Genomic DNA, 12,075 nt, shown 5'->3' on the forward strand with positions numbered 1-12,075 from the left:
GTACTCAATGAAAACTAAACGTAGTTGAAAACAAAAAATCGCATCTAAAATAGTACAGTAGAAGCCGTTCTTCAGGTTAAGCCTTAATGCTCTCCCTCTCCCCCGCGGGGGAATTTCGAAAAATCCCTTCTTAGTGTGCGTTTTCATGACGTACCCTAACTGTGTACAAAATTTAATCTCTTCAGGTTCAGCGGTTTGCTCTGCAGTGGCGTACCGTGGATGTCAGCCGCCCGGGGCGGAGGAAAATTTCGGCCCCCCTTATTTAGGTATTTCAATTTAAAAGACCAAAATTCAGTTTTGTCACAGAACAAGCAATGAAAAATTCAGTGGTAGTGCAGCGACCTGTTTAAAATAGTTCAATTGAATATTAGGGGTGTATATGAACGCGAATGAATCGTACAAGCGAAATAAAAAGAAAAAAGAAAGAAAGAAAAAAAGGTCAACAGGTTTTGCAGGATTTCCTCGGATGAAAAAATCACTACTTCACCCAGACGGCGAGCCGATTCCCGGACTGTCCGGACGATAGCACTATCGTAGGCGCGATGCAAGTATAGATTAGGATGTTTCAAATTTTTACAAGATTATTATTATTTATTGTGAAATTTTGCCGCCCCTAAAAAGTAATTTTGCCGCCCCCTAAAAAGTGCCGCCCGGGGCGGGCCGCCCCTGCCGCCCCTACTACGGTACACCACTGTTGCTCTGGGCGATGGTGAATCAGTCAATCACTCAGTCAGTCAGTCAGTCAGGACAAATAATCTAAATACTGTACTGTATATAAAATTACTTGTCCTGACCGACTGTTTTGAATATTTTTATAAATACTGTATGTTTATTTATTCAAAATAAAATCCCTCTGCAGCAATACAGCATTCAGAATGAGTAATGAGCATTTCAAAGGACTTTTTCAGCTGTTTTAGCACCTAGTTCAGTACTGCAGTCACAGCAGTCTTGAGCATGGCACACTGGCCATACATGTAAAATTCAGTTCCAAAGATATTCCAAAATGCCCAATTGTGTGTGGCGCCATCTGTTATAGAAAGGCAATACTAAAATATATTATCACAAAATCTCATACAGTATCATTAATTGTAATAAAATAGCAAAAAGCTTAATTTTGACGTTAGAGATGAGTTTTATAAAAAAATTATAAATGCTGATAACGAATAACTAATAACGAATTTTCATTAAGTCTGACCCCTTTCGAGATATGATATGTGACACCCCTCTTATCTCCTCACCCTCTCGACCTTTAACCAGCAAAATTTAATAGTCAGTGCCCAAGGACTATATACTACAAGGATAGCCAGATCCCTATTCTACAATGTTAGCCAGGAATGGCAAGTTAGTGACGTCAGCACGTGTCCTGACCTCTCTGTTTACATAGAGCAGGGTGTGCACGTGTTTAGTTTTCGCTTTTAATATTCGTCCAATTTTGTGATTAACGAAGTGATTTATTTTAATATTTCTGTAATTGTTTTATTTGACTAAGTTTTTTATAAGGTAAGATGATTTAAATATAAGTCATTAAATATTTAAAGCTATATTTTTATGTTAGGTGAAGAACAAAATGCTGAGTACTAGGTGTGCTGTGTATGGTTGCAATAATAACCTTCTTTTTTCAAATTGGAAGCAACCTGTTTACATCGGGTTTGATCAAAAAATGACAAGAGAAATACTTTTAAAATTAATAGCAGAACTTTATTTACTATCGTATAATGTAGTAGCTTGCGTCAGTGACTGTAGTTGCAGTAACATAAGTTTATGGAAAGAATTGAATGTGAATATCAATGAAACGTTTATTATGAATCAATTATTATTATCAATGAAACGTATATTAGAGATATAAATATGTGGTTCGACATTTTTAATAGCTATGCACCAAAAGGTTCTGTTCCAAGCAAAAATGGATATGGTGTAGACTTGGAATTACAAGAAGAACATTTAAATAAAATGATAAAAATAATCTCAACAATGAGAGCAAGTGGAAAAAATGCCCTCCAAATTTTCCAGAAAGGAATGATAATCTCAATGAAATCGCTAATTGATCTTTTTCAAGATATGAAATCGACTTTTGATATAAAATACATCTGCACTCACAATTTAAATCAAGATTGTCTGGAAAACTTTTTTTTTTAAAATAGAAGCCGGGGTCCTAATGTACATCCAAGCCCATTAAATGCTATATATAGGATTAGATTGATTATTTTAGGTAAGAATCCTGGTATTTTAGAGTCAAAAGTAAATACTACAGATCGAAGACAAGAGGAATATATTATACCCAAAGTTTTAGAGAAAGCACATGTAGAAGTATCAAGTGAAAATACAGACCAATATACTGAATGTAAAACTACTTTTTCTTCAAATAAATCTTCAGGAAACTCTACATGCAATCTAGACTTTAACACAATCTCTGAAGAAACTTCCTACGATGCTCTCGAGTATATAGCAGGATATTTTGCCTATAAATATAAAGAAAAATACCCAAACTTAATTAATTCCACTAACAAAATTAAAAATCATTACAACTATAGCATTCCGTCATGGGTGCAACATTTATCTTATGGAGGGCTTATTAAACCTACTGATGAATGGCTAGCAAAAATTATAGAATGGAATAAATATTTCGAAATATATCACGATGAATCGTATAAAAAAGGCCCCGGAGTTGTACAGAATTAGTCAGTGGAAACAGTTTTACCTTTTACTTTAATAAAAGATTTTTGTAAATTAAGAACTATAATAAGAATTAATTATAGAAATCTTAAACAAGAAAACTATAAAATATTGAAAAGAATGCCTTCTGAAAATGGTGATTGTCGAAAAAAAATTAAAAAGTTAAGTAAGATAATCACATAATAAAAAATATAGCTCATTAATTTGTTAAATAAATATTACACAAAAGACTTGTAAATTTATTGACGTACAGTACACTTATTAAATCCGAAAATTCTACAGTAGTTTACATTTAGTAGTAATTTAATAATTAATTAAGAAATGCTTTAATATTTTATCGTATTTTGTTATTTGAAAGGTGAAGTAGAGGACTTGCTGTGACGTCACATAGATCCAAGGTCATGCTAACAAATATACGGGATCTGGCTATCCTTGTAGTTTAAAGTCCTTGGTCAGTGCCCTTTATAAACAAGCTGGGAAATAGAGGGGAGTCACGTTTCATATCTCGAGTGAAATCGGACTTAATGAAGATTTTACTTGTTAGCATTTACAATTGTTTATAAAATTCATTCCTTCCGTCTTTTTGCTTTTTTATGATAATAATAATAATAAAGTTATTTTTTAATGAAATCTCATAACAGATGGCGGCACACACAATTTTAACTAGTGTGTCTTATTTTTTTAAACAAATATTTTTCACCGGAAAAATTTATGAAATATTTAGCTATAAAAGTTTAAAAATTAATTAAGTCATATTTACATTAAATTCCTTCAATAGAAACATTTAAATTAGTAACTTTAAATTTATAAAATTATAAAATCAAAACCGGAAAGAACACATTTCTAAAAGCAAAATTGCTTTTACATATAACTGTAGTTGTACAATCGAATTTAAGTATTTTATAAATGAACATTAATGCTTCTAATTATCAGTGATAAGTAAAACCGAAAACTTTGATGACGAATTTAAATAAGAAAACGAAAACGTTACTTTAGATTTATTATATGTAGTATACCTCCGCTTTTACGACGTTTACGCATTTTTTTTTTTTTTATGATTGCAAGAAATTCCTTATTTTTTTGTTTTTTGTTGACTATTGCCATAAAGTTCAAGAGACATTTTTGAGAACGAAACTTCGGTTCGAGACATTAAACTTATAGGAGATGCGCTCGCTTAACGACATATTTTCTCACAATCTAACTACGTCGTAAGAGCGGGGTACTATAGCATACATTTTAATTAATCAGAAAAATATTAGAATTATTTTTAAAGGTAATTTGATGTTTAAATTGGAGTTAATATTCGAACATATTTGAAAATTTCTTTTAAAAACCTAGTGAAATCAATAAGCTTGCCAAAAATTGACAAGGTTAGTTTCTTTCTCTTTCTATTTTTTTTTTTATTATTATTTTTTTCCCTGTAGGGAAAATGTTTGTTTATTTCCGCCAGATGGCCTAGGTTAAAGGATTAGTAGGAAGGAGGTTTGACGTTTGTTTTCTGTTTTGAATTTATTTTCTTGTTTACGACGAGGGAGGAAGCTTTGGTAGGTATAAAAATGATATTGATTGCAATAAAGTGCTTTATAATTCTTTAAAATATAAAGAAAATTGTATAAGTACATATAAACATAATTTTTCTCGATATAAAATTGACGAAATGCTTCTCTCTTTTTTGCATAGGATCAAAACATTCTTCAATGTTTTAAGATTGATTAAATTATATTTTAAAAGTCCGATTTAATGTATATGTAATATGGATATAAAATTTTTATAAATATAAATTTTCCAATAAAATATTATTATATTTTTTTAATTTAAAATAAATGGGATATCAGCTAATTCAGTTTTTTATTGAAAATATTGGAACTTAATCTTGATATTGCATTTTTGTTAACAGCAAAATATTAATTTCCATTGCAGATTAATGCAGACGTGGATTGCACAGATGCACACTATCTGATGAATTTACAGATTTATATATATATATAAAGTACCTGTACATTTTGAAATTTTTAATTTATAAAAATTCTGTACAGTTTTTATCATTTTAATTGAAGTTTCTTTTTTAAATGCATGTTTTAAGATTTGGATTATTTACATATTCTTTTACTTAATGAGTTACATATTATATTGATGTGCTTACAATTGGGTGTAATATACTGTTAGGAATATTGTAAGTAAATGGCTAAATAGTTTGATAAATATTCTGTTATTTCTCTGTGTTTAAAAGTGTGTCGGATTGTTCGTAAGTATTCCATTGTTGTTAATACTTTTTATTCTTGGATTCTATTTATGCCTTTGTAATAATCTAGCATCTGGCAAATAATGTATGGCTGCATTAAACTATTTAATTTGTTTTTAATAGTTTGTAGTGAATATGAAAGATAAAATATTATTTACTACTGAAATTATTTTCCTAAGAAGCCATTAGTTTTATTTAAATTGTTTAATTATTACTATTCATTTATCTCTGATATTTAAATTAATGCAAGAAATATTAAAAATATGCTACTTTGTTATATCTCGATACTATATATTTATCTTCTGCATAATGATATAGTGCAGAAGATGTCTTTAATAAAATCAAACATAATAAATGATTAATAGATTATCAACTAATGGATGCAATAATGTGTCATATCTTATGCAGACTTTATAATTTGTATTATTAATGATATTACAGTATTTTTTCCTACTGTATTATAATACAGTAGGAAAATGATGGTAATAGAAATTTCCTTGTGTGCAGACTCACAGGAAAGATAAAATAAGAAATACTCATATTAGATGAAGTCTGAAAGTGATCTCAATCCAGAACAAGATACAGAAGAGAAGCAGTTGCATTGGTTTGGGTATATTCAATGAAGATCTGATTAGGCACCAGTTAAGAAAATTGTAAATCTAATACTTGATGGCAAAAGATTAATGCAAGACCAATCCTATAGTCAGGAATAAATCATTGGAGGTTATATTTATAAATGAGGAGAATGTTGAAAAAATTCTATCAGCTTGTTTATACCCAGGTTGTCTAAAAAGAAACTGAACTTTTGCTATAGGAAGAAAAACTACAAGAAATATTTTTATAAATGTTTGTTTATTCAAAATAAAATTCCTCTGCAGCAATACAGCATTCAAAATGAGTAATGATCATTTCAAAGGACTTTTTCAGCTGTTTTGTCACCTGGTTCAGTATTGCAGTCACAGCAGCCTTGATCTTGGGAATGCCCTTCTAATGAGTCCCTTTCATTGGAATTTTAAGTTTTGGAACAGAAAATAGTGACAGGGAGCCAGATTGGGAGAATAGGGTGGATGCTCTAGGGTTACAATACCTTTTCCAGCCAAAAATTGATGAACAGCAGTGCTCTTGTGCAAGGATGTGTTGTCGTGCAGTAGTGTCCAGCTTCCTTGAGCATGACACACTGGCCATACATGTAAAATTCAGTTCCAAAGATATTCCAAAATGCCCAAATAATAATCTCTGGTAACATTCTGGTCATTTGGGACATCCAAATTCTTTGTGCATGATACTCTTGGAATCATAAAAGCAGACAAGCATGGTCTTGATCTGTGATTTTTGGAAACAAAGTTTTTTCAGTATGGGCTTATCTGATGACTTCCACACAGAACTTTGCTGTTTTGTCATCAGGTCATATTGGTAGCACCACGTCTCATCACCTGTGACAATATTTTTGAGAAAATTTGGATTGTGGTGAGTCATTTTGATGATGTACACCTGTTTTTGTTCTGCAGTGAGTGAGTGCAGAACAAAGTGGAACAGATCTTAATTTGTTCAAATGATTATGTAAAATTATGTGGACAGAGTCCTTCGACATTCCCAACTTCTCTGACAACATTCTACAAGTTACATTTGGATCCTTTCTTAATATTTGAAGCATTTTATCAATGTTACTGTTTGTAGTCGGTGTTTTTGGATCATTTTCAATTGATTCCCAGCCATCTTTGAATTGACTAAACCAGTCATAAACTTGTGTTCGGCTTAGGCAATCATCCCCATATAATTGTTTTAGTAACTTAAATGTTTTGGTAAAAGTTTTCTTTAGTTTTATGCAGAAATTAATGTTGGCACATTGCTCCATTGCAATTTTCAACAAGGGTAACGAAATAACCCTTACATTTCACACCACACAAAGGATTGGTATGAACTGATTCAAATGCTATTGCACACAATTGATAATATAGCATTGAAAATTTTGAATTTGACCATTAATACTAGTTGTGCCATCTAGTTATATTTCTAGAGCAAAAGTTTGATTTCTTTTTAGCCAACCTGTGTAGGCCCTGTATTAGTAAGACTGCCTATATGAACACTTTCCACTTTTCCAAGCTTGGTATGGGTGATTAATATTATTTTAATCTGTGGAAAATAAGTTTACACTATCTGATAGTGTAAGGGACAAGGGTTGGATGCACAATAAAAAATTAAAAAATTGAAACTTAAAGAAAAAAAGGTTGTGACGAATGACTATTACCAATCATCACTATTAGTTACAATTCATATGTAGGAAAAGTAACGTAATCATAGCAAAGAAAAAACATCTTAGTAAATTACCAAAAACTCAACTGTTTCTAAGATATTAACAATTTTTTATGTTAGTATCATGACAGTTATTGACCTCTACATGTTACATGTAACATGAAAAGAGGATAATTTTTCCAAATCTTTAATATATACAAAAGGTGTTTTACACATCCTCTTGCCATTTTCATATATGCTTGGCATCATCTTGAAGAGTCATAAGCTCTTTTGAAAATTCTAGGTCTTTGTTGGATTATTTACTTTGGAAACAGTCAAGTTTTTGACTTATTGATAAAAAAATTTTAGTAAATATATCTATCATAAATGCTAAATTTTTTTACAGGATTTTACAGATTAAATTATACATGATGTTAAATTCTGTATAATTTATTTAGTATTGTTTGCCTGTTACCATTTTTGATAACAGCTAGAGTATAAGTGAAGCAAGAAATGCCAGTAACTTAAACTACTGAACTATCAGGAAATAACAGTTGATAGTAATTGCCCATTATCATATATTGAGGTGAATAATATGAAAATATGAAAATTGAACTTAAAAATGCCCATTGTTTACTCAACCTCTACACAATATTTATAATACATACAGTATTTATTTATATTTGGGATTAGATAGCTGGAAATGGTAGCTTATATCAAATTAACATAAATGAAAGATATATTACTGTTACATATAAATATTTCAATGGGATTCTTGTTATACAAAAATTGACTCAAAATAAAAAAATTTGTCTTAAACATAAATATCATGTTTATGGATTTATATTGAATTTATTTTGAATAAAATATAAGTAAATAGATATTTCTATGAAAGGAAGGTCTAGGCTACAAATCATAATCGATTGGATCATAATCTGCCATATGCAGGAAAAAGGCAGTCTTTCCTGCATAACATAGTAGTAATGCTTAGCATTTCATTGACTCCATTCAGGGTCACTGAGTGTTTGTATGGGCCCAGGATAAAACTGGCACTCTGTCCCTTTTGCCTTTTTTTTTTTTTTTGTTTTTGTTTGAACAAATAAAATATTTTAAATGTTTCTTTATTAATAAAAAGCAGTCTTAAATTTTTTTAGTAAAAAGAAGATTAATTTGTAGGGGTATAAATCACTACAGGCCCTTAAATATTCTTTTGATCTGGAGAAAAATCCCATCTTCCCTCTTGATGGCTTTCTTCATTTATAATAATCTATCCTGACAGGATTTATTCTCTGATCTGAATAAATATCATCCAACTTCTGTAATAAGTCACTATGAGGTAGCACAGAAGATTACAAAAATTTACAATATTAAACTTCATAAAAAAAGAAATTTGAGAATAAATTTATTGTATGAAAAAGTTACTAATGCATACAATAATAGACTGCATAGATAATATATGGGTCATTCTAAGTTAAGAGGTACTCCTGGTTAAGAGATGTGGCCACAACATAAATGTTAGAAATTTAATCTAATTATGTAACATTTTTATTGAAACAACTAATTTGTGCATATCTGCAAGGTGGCCAGTCAATTTATTTATTTTATCTTGTTTTATGAATGACCAGGGGAGATACTCAATACAGGGGGGAGACTAGGTGTACAGGGTAGGATACTTTATGAACAGGGGAGAGATTTTAACATTGCTTTATGAAAGAAAATAGACTTTTTTTTAAGAATCAACTTTATTTATTCATTTTATAATTATTAAATTATCAGACTGTTTATTTTCAAGCAGCCTGTTAATATCTTCATTCTGAGGAGGTGGTAGTAGCAGTGGGTCTTCATTATCCGAACTAGGAAGGGTTGAGGATTCATTACTTATGACTTGAAGTGCTAAAAGACATCTACGATTCTTTGCTTTTTCTCTCCACAATTTTCTAGCTTTTCGCTGTTCTTGGGGGGTCATTTGGTTCACAGTCTTAACAATTCCTTTTTCTTTCTTCTTTTGATACTTTTCACGTTCTTTAAGTTTTTGTAGTGCGTATTTGTCAGGGTCATTTTTTATGCATTGGTACCTTAATCTTTCTGCTACATGTTTTTTTTCTAGGCGTTCTTTATATGTCATTTTTTTTCTTGCTAACATTCTGTAAAAGACATATTATACCATAATTAAATGTATGAGATAGGCTAAAAGAGTAAAAATGTATATTGACTAAATTACGGAACAACGGTTTACGTGTTATCCATAAAAATACTCTGATCTGACGTTTTTATATCTCCCCTGGACATAAAGTCTTTCCCCTGGAATCTTAAAAGGCAGGGGAGATAATTTTTCGTTAGAAAACTGAAATAATCGTAACAGTATTTATCGTACATAATTAACAAATAAATATGAGAATCTATGCACAAATAACAGTAAATATACAAATAAAATGAAGTTCTTAGATAAATAATCACAAAATAAAACTTACCAGGGGAGAGATCACTTCACTCGTTCACAACTGTACCCACAGAGTAACGTTACCGAAATCACTGACAAAATTGCTGCGTGGTTAGCTCGCTTGATGCTTGCTGCTAACTTCACGTCCAATGAAATGTGTTCAAGGTCACAATTTCCCGCGACAAAGTAAACAAACATCGTTTTTTGACAAATACAAAATGCCAGGGGACGAGACGCGAAAAATGCGGGACAAATTAGATGTAAATATTTTTTTATGAAAAAGAAATATTACGTAATTTTACTTGTTAGATTACAATAATTTACTTATCCTATTTTATTAAAATGAATGATTTTGATATTTTAATAGATTTCTATGTATTTAAAATTACTGATACACGAACAGAATCGGTTAGGGGACAGGCCAGGGGAGATATGTTTTTCATGTTTGAAGTACTATTGTGACTAAATTAAGTATATTTAAGTAATGAATTTAAGTGACCATAAAGAAGATGGTGAGTTTTGAGAGATAATAACATTATTTCAAACAAATTTTTGAAAAACATGTGATTTTTACTCATGGACGTTGAAAGTACCTCTTAACTTAGAATGACCCATATGTTATAATATATATTAATTATATATTATATAATAATATGTGATAATATATAGATAGAATGTATGTAAGATACACATTTGAGTATTGTATATATTATATATATATAATCAAATAAATGTATACTCAGTTTAATTTAAAAAACCAAAAGTTTCTACTATAAGTAATTATCCATTCAGTACATTTGTTTTTCTTGTTCATATTCCAAGTAATGCATTCAGAGAGATTTTTTTTAGTAGCAAGAGCACAGTGTAGAATTTTCAAAGTATTGAGGAAAACAAAGGAGATTATTATAATTTTCAAGATGATAATATACTGTATTAAAAAAAATACCAAAATTTACTTTACATGCAATGAAACCACAGCCATTAGCTTGTGTATAATTTATAATTATTATCCTGTTTCTTGTATAAACTTGTATAATAATTTTAATATATTGTATTATTATTCATATTTAATTTTTAAAATAAGAAATTCATTAAACTAAATACTAATTTTATTCAAAATATGTTCAAAATATAGTACATCATAGAATGCTTAGAGCATTCCATTTTGGAATCTCAGAAAATTTAAAATTCAACAGCTAGACCTGAAACAGGCTTCTTAAATAAGCTGAAAATGTTCATATTTCTCAATAAATTGTTTGCTGAAAAAGTATTTATGGTGTTCAGTTTGTTTTTTATCTCTGTTCCAGCTTGGACAATTATTATAGAGCATATTTTATATTATCATTTTAAAGTATCTGAAATACTCATGTAATATACAGTACTTTTAGATCTTCATGTGATAATAGTACAGTAGAGCGTCAATTATCCGAATCAATTGGGGACTGGGGTTGTTCGGAAGATCGATGTTTCAGATAACCGATTATGTACGAAAAAATATATTAATTTTATTCCATCTTGACATTTTTCTTTGTTGCGTGTCGCTTTGCGTTGAATTTTCGTCGATGTTAAGCCTAATGAAGACTATTGTATCGTTAAAAATTACTTTTTTATTTTATACAAACAAAATAAATATATTGAAAAATATAAAAACAATAAAAAATTATACTTCAGAAGTTAATTTAGTATCAAAAACGTAAAATATTTGAGTAGCCGAAGACATAGCCAAAGATTACAGCGCCACAGCACTGGCGAAAATTTAAATTTGTCGACTGGAATTCCTTCGGATAACCGACCTTCGGATAAACAACGCTCTACTGTTTTAATATTCGGCTGCGAATGGTACAGTTCCTTAGAGTTAATATTAAGGAAAAAATGATATCTTAAATATTTTAAGATATTATATGGCTGATTTAATTGCTTACTACTTGATGGATGAACTTGTATTATTGCGTATCTTTCAAGTACCGCGATAAACGTAACAATGGAAGGCTGATATAACCAAACACATTTTATGCTTTTCGCTTTAGTGTTCGTTATATTGTAGTATTTGATTTATATAACTACAAAGGCAGTTATATAACGTTAAAGGTAGTTATATAGTTACGTAGGAGTATATCACATCGAGTGACCAATCTAAGACATTTTTAAAATTTTTTATTTTTACTGTACTGTACATAATTTTAAAATATGTTAGATTGGTTACTTGGTGTGATAAACTCTTATGTAAAGTAATTTTTCTAAATATATATCAAAAGTAAACAGAAATTTTGAGTAAGAGATTGAAAATTCAGCAGAAAAATTTTGAGATTAAAAGAGTTTAAGAAAAAAAATTTACACATTATTTACAATAACTTCTATAATATTCTGTATAATTTGAAATATTTTGATAAAAATAATGAACAATAGTCATCTTTTAAAGCTGCAATATAAACATTGAATATCAGACAAAAGACAGATTTGCCGTTCAATAACGAACAGTTGCAAATAT

The 12,075-nt window shown here is 29.8% G+C and overlaps 1 protein-coding gene across 7 annotated transcripts in view; it reads left to right on the top strand.

Annotated features, from left to right (window-relative positions):
- Nucleotides 1-3,763: 3,763 nt before the first annotated feature.
- Nucleotides 3,764-12,075, top strand: part of LOC111637272 (F-box/WD repeat-containing protein 2-like) — a 26,513-nt gene continuing 18,201 nt past the window's right edge. For 2 of the 7 annotated variants that reach the window (XM_023382731.1, XM_023382736.1), the window contains exons 1-2: nucleotides 3,775-4,043; nucleotides 4,124-4,217. The gene's annotated coding sequence lies outside the window, so the exon portion shown is untranslated. Of the gene's footprint in view, nucleotides 4,044-4,097; nucleotides 4,218-12,075 lie in introns of all 7 variants that reach the window. The other 5 variants (XM_023382732.1, XM_023382737.1, XM_023382735.1 and 2 more) reach the window with 3 other exon arrangements.

Source organism: Centruroides sculpturatus, unplaced genomic scaffold, assembly GCF_000671375.1.
Source record: "Centruroides sculpturatus isolate CEXI.00-Female unplaced genomic scaffold, Cexi_2.0 scaffold1121, whole genome shotgun sequence".
Taxonomy (NCBI): Eukaryota; Metazoa; Arthropoda; class Arachnida; order Scorpiones; family Buthidae; genus Centruroides; species Centruroides sculpturatus.